The sequence below is a fragment of the Monodelphis domestica genome, chromosome 1 (genome assembly GCF_027887165.1).
Source record: "Monodelphis domestica isolate mMonDom1 chromosome 1, mMonDom1.pri, whole genome shotgun sequence".
Lineage (NCBI taxonomy): Eukaryota > Metazoa > Chordata > Mammalia > Didelphimorphia > Didelphidae > Monodelphis > Monodelphis domestica.
In genome coordinates this window covers 487,925,155-487,950,895 of record NC_077227.1, presented here as the reverse complement: position 1 = coordinate 487,950,895, position 25,741 = coordinate 487,925,155, and the positions used below count along the sequence as shown (strand labels likewise).

Here is a 25,741-nt window from a genome sequence, read left to right as displayed (position 1 = left end):
TGGTTTTTTAATTGGCAGGATGGGTGTGTTGTATTCAGATTTGCAAGGGATTATTATTCCCTGTTCTATTAATGAGTTAATAACTGGTGTAATACCCTCAATTGCCTCCTTTGAGAGGGGATACTGAGGGATAGAAGGAGGTGGGCTAGATTTAGTTTTTATCTGCACAGGAACAGCAGATTTAAGTAAGCCTACATCAGAAGAAGATGTGGCCCAAAGAGACTCTGGTATATCTTTAGGTATTTCAAAAATGGAAGGTTCTTTTGCCTCCTGGTTTTCCGAGAGAAGTACAGGGAGTAATTTTAAAGATTCCTCTGGTACTTCTAATGATAATGAGCCATCTGGGGAGCAGGTTATTGTGGCTCTGAGTTTGCATAGAAGGTCCCTCCCCAGCAAATTTAAAGGGGAGTCAGGCATCAAAAGGAAGGAGTGTTGTACCTCTAGGGGTCCTACAGACACCATTCTAGGAGGAAGTCTTTTAACTCTTTGGGTTATTCCTGATACTCCCATTACATTCTCTGAGCCAATAGAATAACATTGTAAATCAGGTGTTCTCTTTAATACAGACCAGGAAGCTCCGGTGTCTAATAGACAATCATAATAGGTGTTACCCACTTTTAAGGTAACATGGGGTTCATTAGTATGGGGAGGGCAGTGGATAGGGACAACGGGTAGTAGGACATCAGGGTCTGGGAAATCAAAGGTTGTATCCTCTGATTCCTGTGCCCCAGCCCCCCCCGGGCACCATCATTGTGTTTGGGATATTCCTTGGGCACCCCCCTGAAGGGCACCTCTCTGAGGGTCATTAGTACCTCGAGTAATTTTTGGACGAGCGCCATTTCTCATATATTGTTGAGTATTATCATTAAAATTTTCTTCAATTTGAGCATTGTCATTAAATTCCCAATTCCTATTTCTATAATTCTGGTTTCTAAAGTTCTTATTTCTATATTCATTATAGTTATTTCCATAGTCATTATTATAATTTCTAGAATTTTGATTTCTATAACCATTATCATAATTTCTATAGTTATTATTTCTAAAACCATTATTAAACTGTGTATTCCTTCCAAACATCTTAAGAAAGGTTCTACATTCCATCATTTTGTGGCCCTTCTTCTCACAGAAGTGGCAAGTAATGGATTGATAATTGGATTTCTGGAGAGGGGCAATTGTCGTTGGTTCATTATCATGCCCACTTTCTAATTTAGTTATCCTATCTATTACACATCTCATTTTTTTCTTCATTTCCTCCATGTCATCATTATTCTCTTTCTCCTTTTCTTCGTTTCCCTTAAAAACATATATAGCTGTTTTTCGCAATTCTTCAAGGTCCATATCTGACCATCTTGGGCATTGTGTTTTAAAATAATTTTTAATTACTTTGCAACAATTATTTACAAAGATTCTTCTAACTTGTCTTAAACTATTCTCTTTATTTAAGTCCCAATCTAAGTATCTGTCCCCAAACTCGATAATTCTGTCCATAAATCTGGAGGGTGTTTCGTTTTCCTTTTGCTTAATTTTTTCCAGTTCCATCCACTTATCTGTACTGTCCGCACATTCCTTCATGGCCGTGAGGATGGCCTCTCTACAACGGTATAGTTGTAGATAGTCCTCAGGATTATTATAGTCCCATTCGGGATCCTGAGATGGCCAATGTGCTGCATTACGCCCCCGGGTTTTGTTGACATGAGCAATTATTTTATTTTTTTCACGTTCACTTAAAAAAGCCTGTAGTAAGCTCTCAACGTCCTTGTAAGATGGATTATATTGAAAAAATATGTCTCCCATCTTTTTTGTTACTAGAAAAGGATCTTGTTCATATGTGGGGATATTTCGTGTAAATTCATTTATTTCTTGGGGAGTAAACGGTATCCTATGTCTTAAAGTCACCACATCCCCATTTCGTCCTATTTCAGGTACTTCTCTTAGAGGAAACAGGCCTCTAGTTGAATTTTGCACCTGTGGGTCAGTTTGACAAGGACAGGTTTCTCTAGGAGGACAAGATCTCCCTTGCATTGGAATTTGGTTTTCTGTAGGAGAAGGAACATGAGAAGCTGGGATTGCAGGGGAAGGGTTTTGGGGATTAAATTCAGACAAGATTTGCACTGCACGAGAGAAGCAGTCTGTTAACTGGGCTATAGGGAAGGTGTTTTCCATCTCTATTTCAGGGAAGGAAATTTCCTCATTCAAAGGTTCAGAAACAGGTCTGTTTCTGGTAGAGTGGGTGTTTGCCCATTGATCCTGTAAGAAACATTTTAGATCTTCTAATTGGGCTTGCATTTTTTCCTCAATTTTTCCTATTTTATCTTCCATATCTCCCATTTTATCCTCAATATTTCCTATTTTATTCTCAATATTTCCTATTTTATCCTCAAGTTTTTCTATTTTATTCTCAATATTTCCTATTTTATCCTCAATTTTTTCTATTGTATCCTCAATTTTTTCTATTGTATCCTCAATTTTTTCTATTTTATCCTCAATATTTTCTATTTTATCCTCAATATTTTCTATTTTATCCTCATTTTTTTCTATTTTATCCTCAACATTTTCTATTTTATCCTCAATATTTTCTATTTTATCCTCATTTTGTTTTATTTTATCCTCATTTTGTTTTATTTTATCCTCAATATTTTTTATTTTTTCATCTCTAAATATAGTATTGAGGAGTACAAAAATGACAGTACCTATTAATATAAAAATTTGGAGGTATCCTTCATTTCTCAATGCCCCTACTTCTTCAGCTGCCATATAATTGTCAAAGAATGTAGTACTCATTTTTATATGTATATTTTGTAATTTCACAAAACACGTGGGGAGCAGGGCAAAGCAACAAACTTTCCACAGGGTTTTTTTTTTTTTTTTAATCCAGGAAGTTGTTCCTTAAGGGAAAGGATATTTAGAAACAGTTCTTCCAGCCAGGACTTTAGAGTCCTGTTGCTGAGATTTAAAAACAGCTGTTTTCTGTCTATGAGAGTCACACAGCTGGGAAGTATCTGAGGTCCGATTTGAACCCAGGACCTTCTGCCTCTAGGGCTGGCTCTCAATCTGCTGAGCTACCCAGCTGTCCCTTAAGATTAAAGGGAAGAAAAAAGAAAAAACTGCTGATTCCAATTTAACTTAAGGAGAAAAGAGAAAAAGTTTTTATACTCACGTGTTCTAGCAGCTGTGTCTTTAAGCCAAGTTTTTTTTTTTTTTTTTAAAAAAGGACTAAGTGGTGAAACAGTATAGTAAAAAGGCAAGGAAAAAGTTTTATTGAGAGGATTCTTTAGACTCCCGTGTGGTCAGCCACAATGTTACAAGGGAATCACTTTAAAAGACTGATATATATTAATTTAAGGTCGCCAAGGAATCAGCTATGTAATTCCTAAATGAAAAACTCAAGTCAGCCGTCAGCCTTTTTTGGAGTTTAATTACAATAGGAGCAAGAAAGGAATTAGAGATATATATAGAGAGAGAAAGGGGAGAAAAGGGAATAGGGCTTAAATACCCCTTCTGTTTAGGCTGGGCCAAAAGGCCCAAGCCCTTAGATAGCTGGGGCAAAGAAAGGAGATCAGTCCCTATTACTCACGTGTCCAAAATGGAGAAACAGTCTCAGAGGCCCCCACCTTCAGCTTCCTTCAGAGCAAGCTTCCTCAGAGCCCAGGAACCACCGACCAAAAACTCAATCCTCCCCTCGAGTCTCCAGACCCTCCTATCTTTAAGGAAACCATCCAAGTTGCCTCCCCTCAGTCCTCACATCTACCAATCACTCTTCATCAATTTCCCTGTCAATGGAGGCTCTCGCTTAACCCAGGACCGCCCAGAGGTTTCTGGCTTTTGCACATGTCTGTTGAAGGTCATATTTTCAAATGATTAAATCTATACTCCTTTGCTACGGCCCTTTCTAAATCCTGTTAACTTGAGTATGGTAGAGATTGGAATAATTAAATTTTGATCTAGGCTGCAGCCCTTACTCAATCCTATTAGGACTGAATAGGGTGGAGATTTATTCCAAGTATCTCCATTGTATCAATTCTAAATCAATCAAGACTCAAAGAAATTCCTGTTCTATGCTTAAGCATAGGTCAAAGTCCTTTCCATTGTTCAGCAAAGGGTTTCTGTCCTAAAGTAATCTTAAGAAGGGAAGAGAAGGAACCTCCCATGCCAATGGAGTTCCCATTCCAATAGACTATCAGTAAGAAATTTTCCAAGTATGAAATATCCCAATGGTGAAATTTCCAACATTTATAAGTCTAAGGAAATTTTGAGGTTTACAGGATACAGGCAAAGCAGTACAGAGGGGAAAATTTATAACCTTTAGTGCACATATTAACAAACTAGGGAAGGCAGACCCCAATGAATTGGGAACACAAATTTAAAAAAACTAGAGGACTTCCAGTCAAGATGGTGGCTTAGAGAAAGCTAAAGTTCAGATCTCCGGAAACCCTTCCTAATGGATCTCAAATTATAAGCTCCTAAGGAGCCAAAATTCAAAACGATCAACAGCATAGACCCTGGGAATTCTTCTCCTGGACCTGGACCTGGATCAAAAGGTACAACCCCCCTATAAAGCCAGAACCCGAGATCACTTGGACCTAAGGGGTAGGAGCGCAGAATCTAAGGCTCTGGGAAGACGCGGCCCCTCCCCCGCAGAGAGCAGGGTCGTCTGAAACAACAGTAACCCTCAGGGCCAACAAGACAACCTCATGGCCAGCTATTCTGAAGGCAACTTCCGGAAAGCAACCCGACCCAGTCCAGTCGAGGGGGCACCATAGCAGCAGTGAAACGGAGAGAGCCGGGGGAGAGTGTGGCCCCCTGGTCTGACCCTTCCATTCCAGTTCCAGTGAAAGTCATTGCCTTAAGGCATACTCAGTTTAACCCAGGGAAAGCTCATAGAACGGACAATCTGCCCAGGACTAAAGCCTCTGAACAACAGACAGAGATAAGAAAAGCTAATCCTCCCCATTCAGAGATGGCAAACTCCACAGAAGCACAGAAGCCCCAAATTCCCAAGAAAAATAAGAAGAAAGGAGCGACTTTGGACACATTCTACTGAGCCAAAGTACAAAATACAGATGAGATAGAAGACGATACACAAGAAAATGCTCCAAAACCTTCCAAAGGAAATGGAAACTCTCCCAAAACCCATGAAGAATTTGAATCAGAAATGACCAAAAAGATGGAAGCCTTCTGGGAGGAAAAGTGGGAAATAATGCAAAAGAAATTCACGCATCTACAAAACCGGTGTGATGAAACTGAAAAGGAAAACCAGGCTTTAAAGCCCAGAATCAGGCAACTGGAAGTCAACAATCGTGCAAAAGAACAAGAATTAATAAAGCAAATCCAAAATACCAAGAAATTAGAAGAAAACATAAAATATCTCACTGACAAGGTGACAGATCTGGAAAATAGAGGGAGAAGAGATAATTTAAGAATAATTGGACTTCCAGAAAAGCCAGAAATAAACACCAAACTCGACATCGTGATACAAGATATAATCAAAGAAAATTGCCCAGAGATTCTAGAACAAGGGAGTAATACAGCCACTGACAGAGCTCACAGAACACCTTCTACACTAAACCCCCAAAAGACAACTCCCAGGAATCTAATTGCCAAATTCCAAAGCCCTCAACCAAAAAAAAAATCCTACAGGAAGCCAGAAAAAGACAATTTAGATATAAAGGAATGCCAATCAGGGTCACACAAGACCTTGCAAGTTCTACTCTGAATGATCGTAAGGCATGGAACATGATCTTCTTAAAAGCAAGAGAGCTGGGTCTTCAACCAAGAAATAGCTACCCAGCAAAACTGATATTTATACTTCCAAGGTAAAGTATGGGCATACAACAAAATAGAAGATTTCCATCTTTTTGCAAAGAAAAGACCAGAGCTCTGTGGAAAGTTTGATACTGAAAAACAAAGAGCAAGGAATACCTGAAAAGGTAAATATTAAGGAACGGGGAAAGGAGAAAAATATTATCTTCTTCTTTTATTCAAACTCTCTTCTATAAGGAGAACATTTCTATCAATCTATGTATACTAACATGTGGGGGAAATGTAATGTATAAATAGGGGGTAAAGAAAGACCAAATAGAATAATCTTTCTCACACAAAGATTCACATGGGAAGGGGAGGGGAAGAAAACTCCTATAAGAAGGAGAGGAAGAGAGAGTTTTTTACTTAAACCTTAATCTCAGGGAAATCAACTCTGAGAGGGGAAAAACATCCAGATCCATTGGGATTTTGAATTCGATTTTACCCAAAAAGGGTAGGGAGAAGGGAAAACCAAGGGGGAGAGGGAAAACAAAAAGGGAGGGAAAGAGAGGGGGAGGGGCAGGGAACAAAAAGGGAGGGACTAAAAAGGGAAACATCAAGGGAGGGGACAAGGGGGACTGATTCAAAGTAAATCACTGGACTAAAAGGTAGAGCTGAAGAAGAAAAGTTTAGAATTAGGGAAGGATATGAAAATGCCAGGGAGTCCACAAATGACAATCATAACTTTGAATGTGAATGGGATGAACTCACCCATAAAACGTAGAAGAATAGCAGAATGGATTAGAATCCAAAACCCTACCATATGTTGTCTTCAAGAAACACACATGAGGCGGGTTGACACCCACAGTGTCAGAATTAAAGGATGGAGTAAGACCTTCTGGGCCTCAACTGAAATGAAAGAAGGCAGGAGTGGTAATCATGATATCTGATAAAGCCAATGCAAAAATAGACCTGATCAAAAGGGATAGGGAAGGTAATTATATTTTGTTAAAAGGGACTCTAGACAATGAGGAAATATCACTAATCAACATGTATGCACCAAATGGTATAGCATCCAAATTTTTAATAGAGAAATAAGAATTGAAGGAGGTAATAGACAGTAAAACGATATTAGTGGGAGACTTAAACCAACCATTATCAAATTTAGATAAATCAAATCAAAAATTAAATTAGAAAGAGGTAAAAGAAGTGAATGAAATCTTAGAAAAATTAGAATTAATAGATATATGGAGAAATATAAATAGGGATAAAAAGGAATACACCTTCTTCTCAGCAGCACATGGCACATTCACAAAAATTGACCATACATTAGGTCACAGAAACATAGCACACAAATGCAGAAAAGCAGAAATATTGAATGCAGCCTTCTCAGATCACAAGGCAATAAAAATAATGATTAGTAAAGGTAAATGGAAAACCAAATCTAAAACCAATTGGAAATTAAACAATATGGTACTCCAAAATCATTTAGTTAAAGAAGAAATCATAGAAATGATTAATAATTTCATCGAGGAAAATGACAATGGCGAGACATCCTTTCAAAACTTTTGGGATGCAGCCAAAGCGGTAATCAGAGGTAAATTCATATCCCTGAATGCTTATATTAACAAACTAGGGAGAGCAGAGATCACTCAATTGGAAATGCAAAAAACCATAACAAAGTTCATTTTGAACAAAAGATCAAGGATATCCAGGGAAATAATGAAACAAAAAAACCACATATGATGGGGGCCTTGCAATCCCTGACCTTAAACTATATTACAAAGCAGCAGTCATCAAAACAATTTTGTACTGGCTAAGAAACAGAAAGGAAGATCAGTGGAATAGACTGGGGGAAAGAGACCTCAGCAAGACAGTATACGATAAACCCAAAGATGCCAGCTTTTGGGACATAAATCCACTATTCCATAAAAACTGCTGGGAAAATTGGAAGACAGTGTGGGAGAGACTAGGAATAGATCAACACCTCAAACCCTACACCAAGATAAATTCAAAATGGGTGAGTGACTTAAACATAAAGAAGGAAACTATAAGTAAATTGGTTAAACATAGAATAGTATACATGTCAGACCTTTGGGAGGGCAAAGACTTTAAAACCAACCAAGACATAGAATCACAAAATGTAAAATAAATAATTTTGACTACATCAAATTAAAAAGCTTTTGCACAAACAAAACCAATGTAACTAAAATCAGAAGGAAAACAACAAATTGGGAAAAAATCTTCATAGAAACCTCTGACAAAGGATTAATTACTCAAATTAATAAAGAGCTAAATCAACTGTACGAAAAAGCCATTTTCCAATTGATAAATGGGCAAAGGACATGGATAGGCAGTTCTCACATAAGGAAATCAAAAGTATTAATAAGCACATGAAGTGCTCTAAATCTCTTATGATCAGAGAGATGCAAATCAAAACAACTCTGAGGTATCACCTCACACCTAGCAGATTGGCTAACATAACAGCAAAGGAAAGTAATGAATGCTGGAGTGGATGTGGCAAAGTAGGGACATTAATTCATTACTGGTGGAGTTGTGAACTGATCCAACCATTCTGGAGGGCAATTTGGAACTATGCCCAAAGGGTGACAAAAGAATTTCTACCCTTTGATCCAGCCATAGCACTACTGGGTCTGTACCCCAAAGAGATAATGGACAAAAAGACTTGTACAAAAATATTCATAGCTGCACTCTTTGTGGTGGCCAAAGAGTGGAAAACGAGAGGATGCCCATCAATTGGGGAATGGCTGAGCAAATTGTGGTATATGTTGGTGATGGAATACTATTGTGCTAAAAGGAATAATAAAGTGGAGGAGTTCCATGGAGACTGGAACAACCTCCAGGAAGTGATGCAGTGAGAGAGGAGCAGAACCAGGGGAACATTGTACACAGAGACTAATACACTGTGGTATAATTGAACATAATGGACTTCTTCATTAGTGGCGGTGTTATGTCCCTGAAGAATTTTCAGGGATGTAGGAGAAAAAAACACCAATAAGCAGAGAATAAACTGTGGGAGTAGAAACACCGAGGAAAAGCAACTGCCTAAATACAGCTATTGAGGGGACATGACAGAGGAGAAACTCTAAATGAACACTCTAATGCAAATATTATCAACATAGCATTGGGTTCAAATCAAGAAAACATGTAATGCCCAGTGGATTTATGCATCGGCTATGGGGGATGGGGGGGAGGAAAAGAAAATGATCTATGTCTTTAATGAATAATGCTTGGAAATGATCACATAAAATATTAAAAAAAAAACTAGAAAGTGAACAAATTAAAAATCCCCAGATGAAAACTAAATTAGAAATCTTAAAAATAAAAGGAGAAATTAATGAAATCAAAAGTAGAAGAACTATTGAATTAATAAATAAAATTAGAAGCTGGTACTTTGAAAAGAAACAAAAAATAGACAAAATAATGGTCAATATAATAAAAAAAAGGAAAGAAGAAAACCAAATTAACCATACCAAAAGTGAAAAGGGAGACCTCATTTGCAATGAAGAAGAAGTTAATGCAATCATTAAAAACTTTTGCCCAATTATATGGTAATAAATATTGCATTCTAGGTGATATGGATGAATATTTAGAAAAATATAAATTTCCTACATTAACAGAAGGAAAAATAGAATAGTTAAATAATCCCATAGCAGAAAAAGAAATTGGACAAGCCATCACAGAACTACCTAAGGAAAAATACCAATGACTTGATGGATTAACAAATGAATTCTTTCAAACTTTCAAAGAAAAACTAATCCTAATATTATAAAAACTATTTAACATAATAAGCAAAGAAGAAGTTCTACCAAATTCCTTTCATGACAAAAATGTGGTACTGATTCCAAAGCCAGGCAGTTCAAAAACAGAGAAAGAAAACTATAGAACAATCTCCTTAATGAACACAGATGCAAAAAACTTAAATAGAATACTAGCAAAAAGACTCCAGCAAGTCATCACAAGGGTTATTCATTATAATCAGGTGGGATTTATACCAAGAATGCAAGGATGGTTCAATATTAAGAAAACCATCCACATAATTGTCCATATCAATAAGCAAACCAACAAAAATCACACAATTATCTCAATAGATGCAGAAAAAGCCTTTTATAAAATACAACACTCATTCCTATTGAAAACAGTAGAAAGGAACTTCCGGGTAATCATGGCTGCAATCTAGAAGCCGAACACTTCCTCTGCCTGGCACCGAATGAAATAGACTACATCAAAGGAGCATAAAAATCACCTTTAGAGGAACAGAAGGACTCCCCAGTACTCCCCAGTACCGCACAGAGGCAAAGGTATGTGGGGTTTGAACATTTCCACACTATAATAAGGAGGAGGAAAAGCTTGCACAGAAATGTGAACTGAGCCACCCTTCCCTCCTTCTCCCCCCCCCCCCCACAAAACCAGAGTAAGCTACCGGAGCTCTCACTGGGACAGTGAGTGAGTGGGGAACATCTTTGTCTGGGGGGGGGCACTCCAGGGTCCTTGGGATCTGGGGACTGCCAGGAAAAAACATGGGAGAATCCTGCGCTGAGCAAAGGGGGCCCAGGGAGATGTACTTGGGAAGGTTGCACTGAACATCTGGGCGGGGCTAAACACCAGGGCAGTGTGGCTGTGATCAGGGGCCCAGAGCTCTAAGAAACCTTGGAGGCTGGGAAGAACTAGTCTGAGGCAACCTAAATTCACAGAAAACCCACCCATATCACCCAGACCACAGACCAAAAAGGAAAGGGGAATAAAACCACTGAAGGGATGGCTCACATGGCCCAAAATCAAGCCTCCAGGAAGAAAGGGGGAAAAGTGACTATTGAAAACTTTTATGGTAGAAGTACCCAAGGAAAAGAGGAGAATGAGGAGGAAATCCAAAAAAAAATTAGAAAATGCCTCCCAAAATGGAAACTATCAACAAGCTCTGGAAGATCTCAAACTGGAACTTATCCAAAAGATGGAAACCTGGGGAAAAATGGGAGAAATAAATCAGCAGTCTGACAGATAAGACTACTCAATTGGAAAAAGAGCTCGAAGCATCCAATAGAAGGGCAGACAAAGCTGAAAACAAAACCAGTCCCTAACAACCAGAATAAAGCAACTCGAAGAAAATGAGATCATAAAACAGCAAGAATCAATAAAGCAAACCCAAAAAAATTAATGAATTAGAAGAAAACATAAAATATCTCACTGAGAAGGCCACAGACTTGGAAAACAGAGGGAGAAGAGACAACCTCCAAATTGTGAGTCTCCCAGAAAAACCAGAGATAAACAATGAACTCGATATTATTCTACAGGAGATTATAAAAGTAAATTTCCCCCCATGTTCTGGAGCAAGGGGCCAAAATAGAAATAGAAAGGGTTCATAGAACACCCACTATACTAAATCCCCAAAAGACAATCCCTAGGAATGCAATCGCCAAATTCAAGAGCTTCCAAGAAAAGGAGAAAATCCTACAAGAAGGCAAGAAGAGAAGAGCTTCAGATAGAGGGGACACACATGTCTTAGCGGCTAACATACTAAGAGACCGCAAAGCATGGAACACGATATTTAGAAAGGCAAGAGAACTGGGTCTCCAACCAAGAATCAACTACCCAGAAAAACTGACTATATACTTCCAGGGGATAGTATGGACATTCAACAAAATAGAAGATTTCCAAGCATTTGCTAAGAAAAGACCAGAGCTCTGTGGAAAGTTTGATATCCAAGCACAGAAAGCAAGAGAAACATGAAAAGGTAAATATGAAAGAAAGGGAAAAGGAGATAAATCTTATCTTTTTCTTTAAGTCAAACTCTCTTCTATAAGGACTACATTTACATCAAATTATATATAAATACATGGGGAAAATGTTTTGTGTAACTCTCAAAAATTATATGCATCATAAGAGTAGTTAGAAGAAACATGCATAGGGAAAGATTAGGGCATTAAGATTTGGGGAATGTGGGGGCAAAGAAAGGAAAAGGGAGGGGGGAACCATCAATAACACTAAGACTTACTTCAAGAAATAGGGGGGGACATAATAGAATAATCTTTCCATATAAAGATACACATGGGAAGGGGAGGGGAAGAACTCTCATATGAGGAGAGGAAGAGAGTGTGAAGTGGAATTACTTAAACCTTACTCTCAGTGAAATCAAATCTGAGAGGGAAGAACATCTAGATCCAGTGGGATCCTGAATTCTATCTTATTCATTAGGGCAAGAAAGAAAGGAAAATTAAGGAGGGGGTGGGGGGAGGGAGTATAAAAAGGGAGGGAAGGAGAGGGGGGAGGGGAAGGAAGCATAAAAAGGTAGGGGCTAGAAAGGGAAGCATCTCTAGGGAGGGGACTAGGGGGACTGACCTAAAGTAAATCACTGGTTCAAAAGGAGATAGCTAAAGAAGAAAGGTCAGAACTAGGGGAAGATATCAAAATGCCAGCGAATCCTCAAATGGCAATCATAACTTTGAATGTGAATGGGATGAATTCACCCATAAAAGGAAGACAAATAGCAGACTGGATTAGAACCCAAAACCCTACCATTTGTTGTCTTCAAGAAACACATATGAGGCGGGTTGACACTCATAAGGTTAGAATTAAAGGTTGGAGTAAGACCTTTTGGGCCTCAACTGATAGAAAGAAGGCAGGAGTTGCAATCATGATATCTGACAAAGCCAAAGCAAAAATAGACCTGATCAAAAGGGATAGGGAAGGTTAATATATTCTGTTAAAAGGGAATATAGACAATGAGGAAATATCACTAATCAACATGTATGCACCAAATGGTATAGCATCCAAATTTTTAATAGAGAAATAAGAATTGAAGGAGGTAATAGACAGTAAAACGATATTAGTGGGAGACTTGAACCAACCACTATCAAATTTAGATAAATCAAACCAAAAAATAAACAAGAAAGAGGTAAAAGGTGAATGAAATCTTAGAAAAATTAGAGTTAATAAACATATGGAGAAAAATAAATAGGGACAAAAAGGAATACACCTTCTTCTCAGCACCACATGGCACATTCACAAAAAATAGATCATACACTAGGTCACAGAAGGGTTTACCTTTCATCATAATACTTTTTATGCAATTACAAAAAGCAATTATATACATATATATACACATATATATGTATACACATACATTACAAGTAGAACATTAAATACTATTATTAACAATAACAATGTCAATAGAATGATTTGTCCTAAAACCATTTAAAATCAAGTTTTCTTAAGCCTTTTCATTTAAAAATGTCCTTGAAATGATTCATAGGCCTAAATTTCAGAGTACACTCTAGGATCAGCTTAATTCTCCCAACATTTCCTTTAGAACAAGAACTTTAAAAGCCTATGCCATCTTACGAGGTCCTCAGGAAAGGTCTGGCATAAGCATAGGCTCAGAGGGCAGTAAGAGTACCAGTGATAGATGATCTTGGAGGTGGAGAAAAGTAGCAGTAGCTTCAGAACCTCTCAGTCCAGAGACAATAAGGAGATTTGACAACTGTTGAGAGATTACAGAGAACCCTTTCCTGGTCTTGCAAATAAAAGTTATCATTAACAATAAAGTAAAATTTTTTAAAATGTACAGCAAATTTCTCTGATAAAGACCTCATTTGCCAAATATATAGGGGAAAGGGTCAAATGTATAAATAATTAGTGCCATTTTGTGAAAATAGAATTATCTCTCTTTGTCTATTTTAATGAAATCAATCAGCAACCTTTAACTCAATCCATCAAGAACTCAAAGTACCCTTACTTAACACTTAAGTGAGTTCACCCTCAATTAACACTTAAGTAAGGGAGTTCACAAGCCAAAAACTCTCACCTTTAAAGGGGACTGCCCAGTCCTGGGTAGGACTAAGCAAATTGAAAGACTGCAATTAATTTCTGCGAAGAAGGGGGAGAGACAGGAAATGACATAGAAAATGGGATATAAAAGAGACCAACTTTGGCTTGAGAGCATGATATTCTACCATTCCTTTTCCAGCATTTGGAGAGATTAGTTCCAGAGATTCCTGCCTTGGCTTTGGAGGAACTCTTTCCCTGGATCGTATGTTGATTTGCTTGAGTTAAAGGTTGTTGGTTCATTTCATTAAAATAGACAAAGAGAGGTAATTCTATCTTCTCAATCTCCCCTGTGATTCTTTGGGAGACTAGTCTCCCTAATAAATCATTTATCATAACTAGCTTATACCTCTAAAGACCTTTTAGCTAAAAGTGTATACAATATTACACTTTCTAAGAGGCAATTACAATAGTTGGAGATGAGGGAAATAGAAAAGAGAGCGCAAAATCAATGTTTGCTAAGCACATTGACAAAAAGCCAATTGGGGGCACTCCCCTTTGGTATAACAGTTTACATTCATAATAAATGTGTTCAATCCCCTTACATCCCAACATTCTTTCTGGATCTTCTGATGCATTGTAGGGTTTCTGCAAACTTCTTTATGACACCTTCTCCAAACAATTCACTTTATTGATTTGGGGAATTATTGAGCTTTTTTTTCCTGAAATTTCTTTCCAAAATTTTTAAATCTTGGATTTTACAAAAGTTATACAATGTCCTGATTGATAAATGGTCAAAGGATATGAACAGGCAGTTTTCATGAGAAGAAATCAAAGCTATATATACTAATGAAAAAATGTTCTAAATCCCCATTGATTAGTGAAAGACAAATTAAGACCACACTGAGGTACAAATACTGGAGAGATTGAGGGAAAATGGGTACATTAATGTTGGTTGAGTGGTGAACTGGTCTAACTATTCTGAAATAAAACTGGAACTATGCCCAATGGTCGATCAAACTGTAAGTTCTCTTTGACCTGGCCTTTCTACTACTAAATCTACACCTCAAAAAGATATTTTAAAAGGGACTGTGTGTACAAAAATGTTTAAAGCATCTCTTTTACTGGTGGAAAAGATTGGAAAAATAGTTGAAGCTCATTAGTTGAGGATTGCAGATTCAGATGTACCATATGATTATGATGGAATACTTATAACTATAAGAAAAGATGATGGCATTGTTTCAGAGAAAACAAGGTAAGATTTATATGAACTGAAACAAATTGAAGTGAGAAGAACTGAGAGAACAACATGCACAATAACAACAGTGTTATAATGATAATCAACTGAGAAACACTTGGCAATTTTGATCAAAAGAGCAATCCATGGCAATTCCAAAGAACAAATGATTGGGGGGAGGTGGGAATGCTTATCTACTTTTAGAGATCCAGAAAAAGAATAACCTCTGAGTTTTAGTTGAAGTATAATTTTTGATTAATTTTATGATTTTTTTCTTTTTGTGATATGGAAATATGGAAATATTTTGCATTATTTCAAATATATAAACAAATATAACTTATTTGCAATGTAAATAGGTAGGGTAGTTGTGTAGTCGTGGAAGAGAAGAAGAGAATCTTGGATTCCAAATGTTAAAAGAATGCCAAAAATAAATAAATATCAAACAACAAAAATATATTATAAATTAATGTCTTTGAATAGACTAGAGAACATTTTTTTCACAGTAGCAGGAAATATCAGAGATGAATGGGATCTCAGGGAACAGAACAACTCCATACATTATAAATAATTATTTCTATGAATATTTCTATGATATTGCCAATATCTATCTGATCCCCATTGAAAAAGTTAATAATTATTCATTTTATTATTAGTGGTAATATGTTATATATATATATATATATAAAAGTTATATATATATATATAACATATTACCACATATTAGTTATATATATATTAGTTATATATAGTATTAGTGATAATATATTAAGAAAGTAGAAGTAGGTCTGAAATATTAATTTTTCTCAACAAAAGGGAAAAAAGATGATGTTCTCAGAGTACACTATAAAGAGCTTTAAAACACAGAAATGCTTCTGAAAAAAAAGAAGAGAAATTTACCTGGGAAATAGTATAAGTTGAAAGAAGATTGGATTAGTCTATTATAATCAAAGATGACCTAAGGTTTGACAGCTCTCTCAAGATAGTCTTCAAACTTTGTCATTTAAACTATGTCAAAATGTCATAGAAACCTTTTTTCAATCACTAATATGAGGAAATAAATGGCATTTTTATCAAGTGTGTATATTATAGAGCTAAGTTAGATAATATACTGGATAAGAATTAGTATCTAAAATGATGTTATAGACTAAAATGATGAGCTAAATCTAATATGTCTATATTTTGTAAAATGTAAGAATGAATATGTAGCTGCAGCTTGATAGCACAGTGGATAGAGTTCCAGACCTGGAATCAAAAGATGCTGAGTTGAAATCTTACCTCAGACATTTCCTAAGTATATGACCCTGGGCAAGTCAATTAACACCAATTTCCTAGCCTTTGCTGCTTTCCTTTCTTAGAATTAATAGTAAGACAGAAGGTAAGGATTTACTATATATTCATATAGTCCTACATTCAGTTCCAGTAAAAACTTCATAAGTACAAGATAAGGGAAGTATTGATTCAATTTTTTAAAGATTTACAGAATTTAGTAAGATTTGACCTCAATATGTGTCGGTAGTGTGACATGGCAAACCACGTAGCTAACAGGGTTTTAGCAATATTGAGAAGTGTAGTTTCCAGGGCATTAGAGTTAAAAGTTTCACTGGACTCTCTACAAGTCATATTGCAAGTGGAGAATTATATTCTACTTTCAGGAATTACGTTCCAGTTTTAGGAAAGACTCTGAATAGTTGCATCATGTCCAGAGGAAGGTAGCCAGAATGCTCAGAAGCCAGAGGACTATGTGAAGAAGGGTCAGCTAATGGAGCTGAGAATGAAGAAATGATTTCATGTTCACATGATAAGTGCTTTCAAGCATTGTAAGAAAGTTAACATGAAAAAATAAAGTAAAAGAGAAAATTAAACTCTAATATGTAATCTGGAAAAAATTAAAAACCTTTTTTAAAAGTAAGAAAATTTTCCAAAAATGATGAAGTTTGTTCTACTCAGTCTAAGAGACAGAACTAGGGGCAATGAGAAAAAGTTGCAAAGTGCCATTTTCAATTCAGTATAAAGTAAAAGTTCCTTATGATTCTAGTTTTCTAAAGTGGAATAGGATGAACTCCCAAATTAATAGATTTCCTCTTAGTAGGCTTCTTCATGTAAAGTACATATAACAACCTCTAGGGAATGTCATAGAGAGAATTCTTGCTCATATCTGAAGTTTTGTTTTCCTCTGAAGTTCCTTCCAAATATAACAGTCCTTTCTTCTGTGAAGAAAATTTTCTCTGTGTATCTACTCTATTCAGAGAGTAATTTCTAAGATAGTATTCAATCAAAAAGTTAAAAAAAAGTGCAACATCCAGACTACAAAACAGATAAATTAGGGGATGATTATTCAAATTGCAAAGGAAACTTGTTTTTCATGGAGATTTTTCATTTGCTGCAGAGTTACTTTAAAGAGTAAGCTACCATAATACAATTCAAATCACATCTTAGTTTTCAGGATAATGTCTTTTGTATAAGTTGTAGTTCTTCTACCCACACCCTTGACCCTGTACTTGGAAATGTGTTTAAATACACATAGTTCAGCTCCCCTGCATTCTGCTCATGGTCTTGTTTAGAGTAGACCATCTGATTAAGATTCCTGCACATCAGAGAAGTATCTTACCTCCTTACCTAGCACAGGGTAAAATGTAATTATTTTCTCATTTAAACTGAGTGATGAAATAAACAATTTGAACTTCTGTCTAACCTCCAGCATGCCAGTGGCTAAATAGCCTCCTTTTTAAATGAATGATTTGTCAAGTTCCAAAGCCCCCAAATTGCTTCCACAATAAGTATATAATGGCTGAACTCTATATTACTTAAGCAGTTTGGTTACTGTTCAAATGATTTATATATTCAATAAAAAAAGGCTGAGATTTGTCACTGGCTACATTATTTGTCTCCTGATATAAATTCTCTGCCTTTCCTCTTTCTCAAAGAACTTAATTTAAATATGAATAATGAAAAATTTCCAGAAATGTAAACCCAATAATGCTTTTTTGAGGTACAGAATACTTAATATGAAACTTGGATAAAGCACAAAAGAATAGAATGTCAGTAAATCATGCTTTCTTACTTGGCTTGGGATAAAATGCTATATGGTTTTGGCACCATATTGGCATTAGTTATGTTTGGAGATAGATGTGAGCTAATGTATGTATATAGAAATATCTATGACTATAATTAAAGAAGTGATATAAAAATTGTTATTTTAACTTGGGAGTTATCAGTAAATGTTCCAGTCACATATTTTAATTTTGCAAAAATCTCAACACCTAGATGGAGCTAGCATTTAAGATTATGAAAAGGGAGTAATGTGTTAAAAAGCTGAATTACAAAAAACCATTACACAACTTGAATCTGAGTTATTTATGGAGAAAAAATATTTTTCATATATTTTATGTGTATAAGTTTATATATCTACATGTTGGCATGTGTGTATATGCATACATATATACATATGTATATGTATATATATATATATATATATTTATATATATATATATATATAAATCACACCTGTCTTTGGATCTCAGGCAGTTTTTCCTTTCCTTTTTTTTCCTCCAAAGAGAGAGAGAAAGACAGAGACAGAGACACAGAGAGAGAGATAGAGAGATAGACAGAGAGAGAGAAATAGAGATAGAGACACAGAGAGAGAGAGAGATAGACACAGAGAGAGAGAAATAGAGACAGAGAAACAGAAAGAGAGATAGACAGAGAGACAAAGAGACAGAGAGAGAGAGAAATAGAGTCAGAGACAAAGAAAGACAGAGAGACAGAGAGATAGACAGAGAGAGAGAGAGAGAGAGAGAGAGAGAGAGAGAGAGAGAGAGAGAGAGAGAGAGAGAGAGAGAGAGAAGGAAAGGGAAAAGATAGGGATAGGGATAAAGATAATCTTCAGAGATCTAATTTAACCTATAATGTAACTTGACCTTAGCTTACCATGATAATTTAAATGAGATTTCCTGTAGGAGGAAAGTGTTATTCATGTGAAGATACCAAAGATGCTTCCCATATAAAAAAGCACTTTTATCTTCAATTTGTAGTAAGAGGAAAGATATAGAAACCAGTCTATTGTGCCCTGTTCATATTTTCTGTGAATATTTTAACATGTTAAAATCAAAGTGTTATTTCAAATATTAAAAATATTCGCAACTTCATTTTTGAAAGATTAATTGATAGAATGTATACCTCACTCATTTATATTCACCTATAAAAACCATTCATGTACCAAAGAAAAAGCAAAGATGTGAAAATGTCTGAGTACATGAAACATTCTGTACCTGTATTTCACGAATTCTCTACAAGGAAACTATATTAGATCTATAGTTAGAGGGGACCTTAAAAATTATGAAATCTAACCCCTTCATTTTATAGATAAGGAAACTAAGGCTCAGAGTGGTTATATGACTTGCCCTGGATCAGATAGAGAGTAAATATCAGAACTATCAGAGTCTTAGAACACAGGCTTTCTCTCTCCGGATAGAACACTCTTTTCAGAGGGATAAAAAACATATTTTTGTGACTGATTTTTGGGACCAACAATGGTTATTGATTATAGTGTAAGTTCAGGTGCCTTTCAGTTTTGTCTTGTTTACTTGATTATAGACCTCAGATATATTGTATCCTGATTGTTTTCAGTTTTTCTACATTACTCCATAAAATTTTCTCTCCAACTCTTTATGTTCCCATTCCTTTTCTTTACTTTTAGTGTATATCCATGAGTTCATCAGGAACATAGCTTATAGTAAGGAAATGCCATCCTCCAATGCAGTTAAGCAACTCACTTGTCTTAGAGTGTTGCCTGCATCACTGAATGGTTTAGTTCCATGTCAGAGGTCACTCATCTAGGATGTTCTGGAACAAAACTTGAACCTAGGTCTTTCTGACTCTAAGGCTAGTTCTCTGCCCACTACTCCAAATTGACACATTGTTTCTTTTAAAATGTTTTTTTTTAATTTTTATTACATTAAAATTTCCAGGTATCTCCCTCCATCCCTCCCTTCATCCCATTAGAAAAAGCATTATTTGAAGTATATATATATATATATATATATATATATATATATATATATATATATATATATATATATATATATATATATATATTGTTTATTTCTATTTGTCAGTGCTTTCTCTTTTTTTTTAACCCTTACCTTCCGTCTTGGAGTCAGTACTGTGTATTGGCTCCAAGGCAGAAGAGTGGTAAGGGCTAGGCAGTGGGGGTTAAGTGACTTACCCAAGGTCACACATCTGGGGAGTGTCTGAGGCCAGATTTGAACCTAGGACCTCCTGTCTCTAAATCCACTGAGCTACCCAGCTACCCCTGTCAGTCCTTTCTCTTGAGGTGGACATACACAAGTCATTCTTCAAATAATATGTCCTATTCTGTATGTAATATTCTCTTGGTTCTGCTCATTTCTCTCTTCATAATTTCATGTATGTTTTTCCCTTTTTTTATTTTTTTCAATTAACTTATCATTTCTTATAGCACAGTAGTATTCCATCACAATTGTATACCACAACTTGACAACTTGTTTAGCCATTCTCCAGTTGATGGGTATCCCCTTAATTTCAAGTTCTTTGCCACCACAAAGAGATATTATAAATATTTTAGAACATATGAGTTCCTTTCCTTTTTCTCTGATCACCTTATGAAGTAAACCTAATAAAGTATTGCTGAGTCAAAAGGTATACAATGCAATATTATTTCATTACTTTCATATGCCACAATATTTTCTGCCAGTCTGTAAGTGAACATAAGCCATTTTTAGACTGTTATTATAAAGGTGTTACAATGAATATATAGATATATGTAATCCTAATTTAGGTCTTTAGTTCTTCCTGAGGTATATACCCAGTAGGAATATCAGTGGATCAAATGCTATGAACAGTTTATTCAATTTTATCACAAAATTTCCAAATGTTTTTGGCCCAGACTGTCCCAATTGATAGTTTCAGTAAGAGTCTATGAGAGTTCCTCACTTCCCATAGCCTTGCTAATGTTTATTATTCTCATATTTACATATTTGCCCATCTTCTAGGTATAAATTGAAACTTCAGATTCATTCAAATATATATTTCTCTTATCATTGGTGTATCAGAACATATTTTTTTATGTAATTATTTTGGCTGGCATGTTTTTTGGCTTTTTTTATTTTCCAGTTGAAGCTATTTGTGATTTAAGTTATACAAATGGCACCTAGAAAAAATTAACTGAAAATTTAATATCCAAATAGTATACTTTGGGAGTCATGATACCTGATACAAGAGAAGAGGTGTGAAGGAGAGATTCTCAGCCTATTTTCACAGAAAGAAGCCAGTAAGGAGGCAACTAGGGACCAGATGACTATTTGGAAATGGATGGGACCAGGATTGGGGTGGGGTACACAAAGTTGAAGGAAAGGGATGTCCAGAAAGCATTCAGGCTGCCCAAGTTCTCTCTTTCAGACATGGCTTTGGTCTCCCACAAGTTCTGTCTCTATTGAAGCCCTCCAAAACCCAAGGAGATGACAACATACAATGGTGAAGGAAGAACCAGGAAGAGTTGGTTGTATTCAGTGGCCTTCATAAGAATTTCAGATTGTAGTTACAGACTTTTCACACCAATTGGTAGGGGAGAAGGCAACCTCCACAATACTAACAAAGGTATAAAGCTTTTAAGGGGAGTGCTCTTTTTCTTCCTCCCAATCCCAGGTAACAGTCCTCTCTTAGAATGACCTTTGCTGACCCTAGAGCAGAAAGGGCCATGGAACCAATGTCCAGTTCTGGAGAGCTGAGCAAGGTTTGAAGATGGAGCCAGACAAGCCCACCAGAAAAGAGGGGGTATTCAAAAAAAGAAGTCCCCCACATGGGAAGCAGAATGGGGGTTACAACTATTTTAGCTTGGAAAGGAAATATTGGGGTGGGGTCAAATTCCAACTCTAGCTGAAAGAGGGAGGCAGCCAAGAGGTGAGGGAAGCACTGAGAGCAAGAAGGCAGGAATCTGTTAAGGAGAAGCAATCAAGAAAGATAAAGGAAGAGTCGCTCTTCAGTGCCTACATTGACCCCTGAAGGTTTAGCATCAATTATAGACAACATGTGAGAGTGCCATGGAAAGCACATAAAATATTTTTAAAATACTGTTCTGGTCATTTCTTTGTGTCCAATAACATGATATTTCCATACGGTTTTTGCAGAAGGGAGAGTCCTGGGGTGGAGGAAAAAAAGAGGATTCAGTGAAACCCAAAGGGCTTTCTGGCCACAGGGCAATGGAGTAGCTGCAATTGGGAATGGGTATCTAGTGGTTAAAACCAACACGTGCAGTTAGGTTTGAGGTTTCCAGTTGTATAAAAGGGAAAAAGAAAAAAAAAGCACAATACTTAAAAAAAGAGCGAACCATCATCTCTGGGCAAAGTTCACCAAACAGGATATTAGGTTTACAAAAGGAAATTTTTTTTGGAAACTCCAACCATTATTCCTGGAAAAATGAGAGAAGGAACTAAAAAACAAGTCAGCGTGGCTCTTTCCAAACAAAGGTTCTCCAGCCTACTACTTTGAAATCATCTGTAACAGCTCCAAGGGTTTGGGTACTAACCAGCAGAAATGTTAATATAGGGCCAGGCTTCTAGTCCAAGTTTAAAGTTTATCAACTCCTAAACTTTGGTATACTATCCCTATCCAACCAAGCAGAAGGTGGTAGTTGTCCTTGTCCTATAGGTTTGGGGGATGCAGACGGATGGGTAGATTATCTGGCTGAAAAATTGGAAGGCACCCAGGGGAGTCTAGTGCCAGGACAGAGGTTGATGCCACCTTCCCATGAAGAGAGAGGACTCTGGATATGACCAAGAGGGCCAAGTTAATCCAATCAAGTTACACATGCTCAATGTGGAATGCTCTCAGCCACTGGGGAAACCTGGCTCTGGTCAAAGTTGGCAGGAAACCCATTCTTAAAACACTTGGTTTATCTTTTCCTTATAAGGGCAGAAGGAAAGTGGTATTTTCTAGGGCAAAGAAGATGCTGACAATACCATCAGGCATCTTTCATGGTCCCACAGGAGGTTTGCTTGGGTCTAAAAGGCTACAAGCAAACTTTTAGTTCAGACCAGGCTTGAAGGTATCCTGATCATGCTCTCTTTCTTGCCTTCTCATTTTAATGTCAGTCCACCATACTAGTGATTCCTCCAGACATTGAGAACCTCACTCGGGCTGTTGGTTTTGGTGTTCTCATGCCTGGTCCTAGATTTCAGTGCTTCTTCCATCTTAACTAATGGTTAAAGTCACACTGGTCCCACTAGCCCAGAGAATCCACCCTTAGTGCCATTTGCCAGAGGCAAAGTCAGGAAGGTTCAACTGCAAAATAAAGCCACCAGCGGTGAGAATTAAAAACAAAACAAAACAAAACAAAAATGAAAAAAGGTACCTTCACTGTACTATGGCACAGAAAATATGGGGGAGATGATTCTTAAAATTCCTTGTGTTTCTGGAATGGGATGGGCTGATGACATTTTCTGACCCATGATTGCAGACAAGGAGAATTTCACAAGCCAAACAAACTACAAAGGTATCAGATGTTGCACCATTTTCTTTGGATTTTCTAGTTTGAAAGGCAAAAGGGTTCTTTCCATACCCCCATACCATTAAGACATGAAACAGACCCCTAAAATAGAGAAGGCAAGAGAGATTTTCAAAAAATGGTGGTAGGAAGAGAGCAAACCATCCTGAAATCTTTCCACAGAGAGAGGTGAGGCTAGGGGCAAGAGCACAGGGAAGCAAGATGAAGGAAAGGAAAAGGGCAGAAATAAAAACTATCAACAGAGCAGAATCTGGGAATTGGATTGGGAAAGAGGCAGGGAGTTGGGTGGAAAACAACACTAAAGTGCATTTAGTACTCCCAGAGTGTGGAAAGGTATATGGCAGTGATGGCCAACCTTTTAGAGACAGCTTGCAAAGCCCTGCCCCCACCCTATCCCCCTAGACTATGTGCCCCTCCCCCCATCAATTGCCTGGTGTGCCCTGCCCCCCCCCCTTTACCCCACACAGGGGAGGGAGAAAGTGCTCCTATTGGGCTACTAGGTGGAGAGTTGGATGAAGTGTGTAGAGAGGGGGAGGGGAGTGGCATGAGCTCTCCACTTCCCTCTAGCTCTTCTACCTAAGAGCAGCCCACCTTATCCCCTGTGCACTACCATTGGGGTACTTGGCAGAGGGATGGGTGATGTGAAAAAAATATCATCAGGCAGGCTAGGGAGAAGGAAGGGGTCTGCTTTGCCTTAGGCCCTCTGCCTTTTTAGTAACAAACTCTGGGGTCGGGTGGGGGGAAGGTACATGCCCACAGAGAGCATTCTACATGCTATCTTTGGCACCTGTGTCATAGGTTTGCCATCACTGGTCTATAGCCTCTGTGGAAGCTTTCAGGACCCCAGCATGGTCACCCTTCAGACACTGGCTAGTTTGTCATGGTCACAGAACTTGAAAAAGAAGTCTCTGGGAATTTTGCTGCTACTGATGATAGATGATTCATTTCCCATCATCCAATACTTCCCAGTAGAGTCTTTGATATTGTAGACACAACTATTAACTTCCAACTGGAATGAAGAGCAATCTGAATCCACCATCCCACTCACTCTCTAGCATCCAATGAAGCCATAGATTCCTGAGAACAAGATGATGGGTCTCTTGATCAATTTTAACAAATGCCGATTTTCTTTTGCAGCTTCCAAAGAGGCCACCAGTTCTCCATTTTTCTGAGATTGTAACCTACTTCTCATTGGCAGTTTTGACAGTGATGCCTTTGTCACACCATTCTATGTCAAAGCGGTAGTTGGCGGTCTTGGTCGAAGCAGTGGACAAGTATGCCACCACTGAATGTTAGGGTCCAGTATTTGTCAGTATTGCTCCAGAGAGCACATTTCTTGGTGTCTCTATTGATCTCTAGTGGGAAAATTTCTAAGTCACTCTCTTCATCCCAATTGGCAGAGAGGTCTATTTTCTGCCCAGCATACATGTTCCTCTGGTTGTCCTCCTGCAGTACCACCTTGGGACAATTCTGTTCTAGTAAGAAGAATATATCTCGCCCATCTTGGTGCTCATGCCTGCCTTAAGAGTGCTGTTGGGTTCAACTGGCTCCTGGTAATGGTCCTTGAAGTCCCTGAAAGCCACTTTGCCAGATCTGAACTACAGGATGTAGATCGTGCCCCTCTCAGGTCTTTCCACCAGGTGCCCATTGTTGCGCAGGAAACAGTAGTTGCAGTTGGCACATGGTAGGGCTAGTCCTGGAAGACCAGGGTAATGAATGAGTCCACTCCCCAGGGCACGTCGATGTCCACAGCGATCTTATCCTTCCTGGGGCTCAGGTGCCCCTAGCACTTGGGGGTCAGTTTGTAGAGGTTCACCTGCAGGACCATGGTGATGAGGACACTTAACTTCTCAGCGAGTGAGATGCCTGCGTGAAGCAAGACGGAAGTGCCCCAGAAGTAGCTCCAGTGCAGATCGGACTGCAGTGACCAGCCCTAGTTGTGGGCCACAATAGTGCTAGGAGTCTCACTGTCACAACTCATCTTGTCGTCCTTGTCAGCTTAGCTGGCTTTTGAAGCACATGTGTCCCTGGCCACTCGCCTTATAGGCGGACTGCTCCAACGTCCAGATCTGCTTCTTCTTCAGGCTGGTGGCCAAAGCATTCACACTGAAGCCGAAGGCCTCCGCCATTAAGTACTTGTTGCTGCACTTGGTTCTGAACTGGATCTTCACAGACTCTGTCTGATCTGTGATTGGCAGTCTGGCTCTGGGTCAAGGGATGATGCTGAAGCCTGGGAAGTACCAGAGAGAGAGAGGGAGGGAGGGAGCGGCAGGGGTATGTAACCTGGGCGCTGGCAAGATGATCGCTTGTCTGGGCTGGGAAAAGGGAGGACTGGTTTGAAGTCTTCCAGTGGCCCCTGGTTGCTGCCTCGCTCCCTTCTCCTTGTCCCTTCCTACCTCCTGCCTTGCCTTACCTTGCAGCACCAGCTCAGCCCACTTATGTTC

The 25,741-nt window shown here is 37.9% G+C and overlaps 1 pseudogene; it reads right to left on the bottom strand.

The window, feature by feature from the left end:
• Positions 1 to 23,898: 23,898 nt before the first annotated feature.
• LOC100026532 (fascin-like) lies at positions 23,899 to 25,507 on the bottom strand (annotated as a pseudogene).
• Between the last annotated feature and the right edge of the window lie 234 nt (positions 25,508 to 25,741).